The sequence below is a fragment of the Rhinopithecus bieti genome, unplaced genomic scaffold, assembly GCF_001698545.2.
Source record: "Rhinopithecus bieti isolate Rb0 unplaced genomic scaffold, ASM169854v2 scaffold_33245, whole genome shotgun sequence".
NCBI lineage: Eukaryota > Metazoa > Chordata > Mammalia > Primates > Cercopithecidae > Rhinopithecus > Rhinopithecus bieti.
Window position 1 is genome coordinate 570,546 of NW_016814320.1, and position 7,709 is coordinate 578,254.

Here is a 7,709-nt window from a genome sequence, read left to right on the forward strand (position 1 = left end):
TNTATCACGATATTGATTCTTCCTATCCATGAGCATGGTATGTTCTTCCATTTGTTTGTGTCCTCTTTTATTTCACTGAGCAGTGGTTTGTAGTTCTCCTTGAAGAGGTCCTTTACATCCCTTGTAAGTTGGATTCCTAGGTATTTTATTCTCTTTGAAGCAATTGTGAATGGAAGTTCATTCATGATTTGGCTGTTTGTCTGTTACTGGTGTATAAGAATGCTTGTGATTTTTGCACATTAATTTTGTATCCTGAGACTTTGCTGAAGTTGCTTATCAGCTTAAGGAAATTTTGGGCTGAAACAATGGGGTTTTCTAAATATACAATCAGGTTCTACTTTTTCAAATCACTGCTGGAGTGATGCTTTGTAATGGAAAATATCATGGTGTTACATTGGTCCATCTAAAATTGTCTTCTTTCATAACTCAAGTCTTGGGACTTCAATTGCAATGTCAGGAATTTTCTTTTGTTCAGAAAGCAAATTCCTAGGAAAGAATATATTTCCACTTAATCATGGGGGAATAAACATAGCAAGAACAATATTATAACCACATTTTTGTTATGTAAGACCACATTTAAACCTAAATAAAAATGATGGAGTACAATAGAAGTAGAATTATATCCTAATTTGACTATAGGATAATATACTAAGCTGGGATAACTTCGACAATTTTGCTGTACAAGTTTTTCCAACTTTTCCAGTCTGTACATTCTTATTGGTCTATTTGCCTGACAGAAAATAGTCAGATAGTGGTATTAAATGAAGCAAGTTTAACAATTTGATACATTTATTAAATTGCTTATTGTTAGTAAAAGCAGGGGAGTTTGGATGTTAAGAGCCCAGGACATTTTAGTTAGGTCGCACTATTTTGCTCTTCAAAGCTGAAGAAATGCCTTTTAGTACCTAAATTCCAGCAGAATATTTTGATATGCTCTAAAATGGTGATGTTTATCATCAAATTTAATCACAGTTCAAGATGGAGTCTTGATATTATTGATTAATAAGAATAACTGATATAAAGTTATACTACTTGGTATAATTCAATTTTGTTTCTTTAAGACCATTCAGTTTTATCATCAGGAAAAGCAGTATTCTGTCAATATGAAACAAGTAGGGATTCACAAGGATTCAGGAAAGCATTTTATTTCATGTCATTTTCTCCTGAACAGTATTCACCTGATATCCTGTCATCAATAAGTATAAAACCCCAAATTATAAAATTTTCAGTTAGATGGAAATGTCTTTTCATAACCTATTCTCAAATAATAAGTTATCTAGTATAGGATTCAAAGTCAGGAGTTGACAGCATTTAAAAAATGTTATCCAAAGAGTTTTGGTCTTCATTGTTGCTATTGATATATCTGCTCTCAGTCTAATTATCATTTCGGTGTAGCTAATAATCATTCCTTTATTCTGGTTGTTGTTGAGACATTTTCTCTTTTTTTGTCTTTGAATACTGCATGTTTAGGCATGGAATTTCCATTCTTTTTATTTTCTATTATTTTATTTTATGCCACTAGGGATTCAAAATTGATTTCAGATAAGAAGTTAGCCTTTTACTCTCTACATTTTGTCTTCCCCTCGTTTTCTGTATTGTCTCCACATTTCATCTTTCATCTCTCAACCTCTCTTTCATACTTTTCTTGCTTTGCCTCTTTGTGCTACGTTTTGTGTAAATTTCTGACCTTTATATTCCAGTTGACTAATTAATTCTCTCTAAACTATCCAATGTGACATTTAACCCACCATTGAGTTTTAATGCAATTAATTACATTTATAATTTCAAGAAGTTATAAGTCAATCTTTTCTGAAAGCATCATGTTTATTCCCCACATTTTTGATTCACTCCTTCAGATATAGGAGTGAATTATCTATGCTTTATATAGCATATTTCATGCTGTATCTGAGAATTTTGTTATCTGAATTCCATGGGATCTAATTTGAGGTACTGTTTTATTTTCTCCTCAGTTTTGCTCATGCGGTATGTTTTCTTGGATTTTGGGTTAGATTTTATCTGGGGAAATCACATAAACCCTTGGTTGTTTCTTTCCAATGAGGATTTTTATTTGTTTCTTCTAGTGCTTCAGGGAGCTAACTACCTAAACTGTTTCAACTTAAGCTGTGGATTTTCCAGATGACACAGATAAACCCCGAGTGCTAAAAAGGACACATCTGTAATTATCAATCCTTAGCACCACTTCCTTCCCCACCTAGAATCAAGCTTGAAGCAGACAAATGTCTTATCATCTGTATTTTCAAGAGGGTAGATCTTTTCTAAACAAACCATTTAGTGAAGATATAATCCTTCAAGGATCTCACATTTAAGTAGAGATCTCAATTACCTCCCACCTTTCTTAGGTTAGAGGTCTAGGATCTTGTTCAGCTACCACTTTGTAGACAAGTTCTAGATTACGAGAATGGACAAATTCCTTTAGGGTAGTTGTAAACTTAACATTTCTTGCCATTGTGGTTTCCTGTTTTCTCTTAATTTTGGTCTCCAAACATTTCCCTTCTTTTGGGGAAGTTCACTGTTCACAAAACAATAAAAAGTGTAGTTTGTTATTTTTTCTCCGGCATTTCTAGGTGTTTTGTCCTAGAGGTATTTTCATAGTATTTAGCTTGCCATATTTTGGAAGTAGACTAACATCTGTTTACATAACAATTTTTGAGGTGATTTTTTTTTTTTTTTGTAGAAATGCTGAAGTTAGCTAGGTTAAGTAGCATTTTGTATATTGCCTTTCTGTCAAGCATGGTATTCTAAGAGATGGCAGTGGAAAGAAGCCTTGCCACCATGATGCTATTACACAGGACATAATGTTAACTTTACTTACCAATAGCTTCTAAGTGAAACAAACAAAACATATTTTTGGTTGTTTTCTTAATGACCCTAATATGTTTTCAGGATCAGTGTAAGCAAAAATCTCTTTTAAATAGTAGTTATTTCCATCAGCTAGATGATGAATGCAAAATTCGTTATTTTTTTATTGTAGGGCACACTCATGGTTAGCATTAATGGTAATTACTTGATTGAAATATCTTCATGTTGTAAACGCAAAATGCATACACAAGTTGAATCATGAAAGGTGTTCCGAATGTTCAGTTAACAATTAACACTGAGACCTAAAAAACAGAAAGCCAAGCAAATTTAGCTCTTTTAAAACTTTCTGGTAAACATATACAAGATACCTCAAAAACTAGAAATTATGTAATAAAAAAACTAGTAGCATTATAGCATTGTTCAAGAAAAGAACAAAATTACCTATTTCTCTGACAGTTTTATATTTTATATTTTCTGAACATAGAAGTAATATATTCTTATTAAGATCCAAAGCAACAGAGACATTTTATGTTGTGAAATATAAAAGCTCTATATAATTCATATCCCTGAAATAACTGCAGTTATTAATACGGTATACTTCTCTAAATTTTTTCAGTGTATAGAAACATAGTTATATTATTGGTTTTATCTCCCAGAAATGTATTCTTATTATATATACTGTCTTATAACTTGCTTTTTATTGAATACATTATGAAATATCCTTCTATTTTAGTACCAATGTACTACATCCCTCCTTTTTATAGGCTTCATAGAATCTTATTGCATGACATACTATCATGCATATTACCTCTTTCCTATTAATGATTAGATGGATCCTAAATTTTCACTATTCTAACAATTTTGCAATGAACATTTTGTACATATGTCTTTGCATTCTTGTATCACACTTTTATAGCATATATCTTTAGAAATATTGATAATATAAAACTATACATTTACAAAATTTGATAGTACCTTCCCTTCCCAAAATGTTAAACTAGTTCATGTTCTTAATAACTGTGTATCAGAATTCCTGTTTTCACACTACCTAACTACGTACCAAACATCATTTAAATATTCTCTGTCTGATAGACAAACACATTTCATTTATTTAATTTCTATACCTACAACAATGAAAATTTGAAATACAGAATTATATAAGCTTGAAATGTGAAGGACTTACCTTATTATTTATAAATGGACGAGATTTTGTTGTCACCATATTTTCTATTTGTGGCAAAAAATATGTGAAAATTAGGTATCAATATAGATATAATTTTTTCCCATAGAAAATCAGTTTTTAGTTAAGTTTCATGATACCTTCTAGTAGTAAAAGGAAAACGTGTTGAAGTTTTGTCAACTCATTATATAGCCTCACTATCCCATCATCCAGCTCCTTCTCATTTCTTTCAAGAAAAGGTCACAGAGCTGAGAGTCTCTGATATCCTCTAGGATTTAAACCATATCAATAAACTAACCTTACCCCAGTTGAGTTAAAGAAATGTTTTAAGATGCACACAGGAATTTGGCATTACATTGGTATAGCCAAAAGGTTTTTGATAACCTTATTCTTGTCATCACACACTGATAGTTCACGTTGTGTAATTTTCAACTCAATAACATTGTTTTAGGTTTTTTTTTTTTTTTTAGTTTCATGGCTTGAAAATGCCATAGACCACTATATCTGAGCTTGATTTATTTAGTGTATTTTTTCCTGCATAAGAAAGTAAAATTAAATACCTTTCAGTCAGTCATTTTGTTTTAAACTTGGTATTTGATTTCAAATAAAAATGAAGTGTCTCTTTCTCTACAGTGGTTTCTCTGTATAATACAAAGCACTTAAAAATAAGTAAGAATCTGGAAAGTTTTGAGAATGAACAGATAATATGAAAATCATTGTGAATGTAATTTATTTGCAGTATGAAACCCACGGAAGTGATTTACTTTTATTACATAAGTAGATACTGGATCAGAATGCTAACACTATCTTCTAAAATCTAACAGGTTATTTTATGATGTTAAGCGCATAGCTAAGAGAACCAGGAAGGTCTTACCATGGTATTTAACCTTTAGGGACTGTGTATATCTAAATATGTCTAGATGTATTCCTGTTTCTCTAAAGTACACATCTGTTTAAGATCTTCAGGCTATGCTAACATTAAATTTAAATGGATTAGGTTAATTTCCTGGAAATAAATGGAAACTTTATAAAGGTAGAAGAGCTATTACATTAAAAATTTCTTAATTTAAGATGGAACTGCCTGCTTATACTACCCACAATGTACGTTCAAATATCTTTGTAACTGTAATCTACATCAAAATGATTTCAGTAAAAATTCCTTTTTATTTATGCTTTCACTATTATGTTGTTTCTGTGTTCAATAATATGCCTATTTTCTTTAAATTACAGGCCATTAACTATTTATATAAAATTATAATAAAACTTAAGCCTTTTAAAGTTCTGTTTTCATGTTTTACTTCTACTGAATACATGATTAATTGTATAAAATGTTGTTGGACCCATTTAATGAGCACATACTATGTGCAAAACACTTTAAGTGCAATGAAAAATATAAATTATAATAGCAAGACTACCTAACTTGGCAGTGACTGGCTTAGATATTTGGGTGTCTTAGAGAATAGAAAGAAGGTAAAAATATCCTAACCACATAATACAACTTATTCAATAATCCATACAGTTGAAGCAAATTTATGGTAACTTGCTCCCATGTGATGCTGAGAATTTGTTTGCATCCAGAAGATAGACTCCATTTTAAATTTTCTTTTACTTTTTCCAAGGAGTCTATTATTTCCACCATTAGCCAATTTCTCTCTGATGCACTGCACCACCTCCAGAGAGCTGTTCCCTGATGATCTTACCACAAGATCCCAAAGATTTTTTGCCTCAAACTTGCAAACTTATCTTCAGGCAAGATAACTCAAAGTGCAACATAGATAAGTTCTTAAACATAGGCAGAACATGTACATATACCCTTGCAACTCTTGTTTCTCTATCTTTGTTCTAGTTTCCTCACAATATAGCAGAGCAGTTGTGCACAGCTGCTTACTTTCATCTTATTTTTTATAAATCTCATCCATTATAGTCTAGTAATTCCAGATTCTCGATCTCCATGACTTTTCACAATGCAGATGAGAGAGACCAAATCTCTAGCCTGTAGGAGCTTGAAGTGCAGTGAGTTCACAGATGTTGTTTGAAACACTCCTGACAAAGTGGACTACTGGATTGTCTCTTTCCAGTAACATAAAATCCACTGACACACCCCTTCCCAGAAATGTTGGAGATAAAGAAATCTTTCTTTTACTCATTTATTTTCACAGCTGATATATTCTGGGGAAATAAACCAAACAACATATATTAGAGTGCTTAGTGCAAAGAACTGTAAATGACATAGACAATTACAAAGCAATCCCTTGAAGGATGTTCAAACCAGTAAGGGGGGTAAAATATACAAAACTCTTTTAGAATTGTAACTCTCATTGTTTCCTAGGCTGTGATCATTCATTGTAGCTGAAATTGCTTATTATTATTGTCATATTTTCTGAGGACTAAAATGGGCATGAGTGCGATAATTGAGGGTAGAATGTGATACTGGATACATTATTCTACAAAATCAAGTTGGCAGTGGTAGTGCTGACAATTGCCATGAAGAGAAAAATCAAAGAAAAGGGTACAGACTAGGATACTGGACACTATTTGGTGCAGAACTATAGAAGAAATCAGTAGGAATGAGAAAGTTTCTAAAATCACATAGTGAGATTAAGGGAATCAAATGCCGAAATGTGATTCTGCCTTGTAACTTACCAAATCTTTGCAAAAAAGGCTGAAGTGAGAAAATGCTAATTGTGTTTAGAATCTTATTGCAACAACGAGGCCTCCAAAGACTACCTACAAGCTTCTGAATGGGTGAGAAAAATCTGCCTATGAGAATGCTCAACTTATATGTGGGTTATACATATAAAAATGTAGTAAGATTTTATGGCAGAGCATGACTAGTTCTGAATGAATACATCAACTGGAAATATTTTATGAGTTCAACTGTGGGATAATCAGGATTTTTTTCATAAAGGAGAGGAGATATCTAAGGCCTTGCTAGTTTGTGTTGAAAATCACCCCTGTCTAATAATCCAAGCAACAGTTTTCTATATAACTCACAAAGCTCAGGGAATCTTAAAGCTCCTAAGAAGAGCATGCACACGTGCACCTGCGGATAATGCTCATACCAGAAACTGACTATATGTTTCAGAGACTAAGACAATAGGTTCTAGTCCTGTTCTTAGCCTGGGCAGTAAGTCTAGATTATGATTGTTTTACAGTACATGGGACAAATTATCCATCAGAGAAATTGTTATTAACTCTCTCATAAAGCTCTGACATAAAATCAATTCCTTTAAAGCTTTTGTCAGTTCTCTGCCTACTTTATGGGACAGAGGAGCTCACTGCATCTTTTGGAGTTCTCAAAAAAGATATGTTGTCAAATTATTGATATAGGAGTTAAAAAGAAATTATCTAGGCAGATAGTGAGGGTGAGGAATCCTCGGTAAGGCTTTCCTTTTAATAAAAGCAGCCCCAAATCATTTTCTTTTCTAACAGAGAGCAGCCTGTAAAAATCGAGCTGCAGAAATAGACGAGCAAGTTGGAAGCTTGCACAGGTGAATGTTGACAGTTGTGCCAATAGGAAAAGGTCACCTGGGACTAGCCATGATCAAAATGGCCGCTCCATCTTCTCTTCTCTTGGCCAGCCCCGTGTACAGTAAGGATCAGACAAGATGGCGCTGGCCAAGTGGAAAGCCTATTTGCATAATAAGATTAGGGTGGGGCAACCAGCCTTCCCCATATGCTACGTAAATGTCACATCTGTCAAACCAAT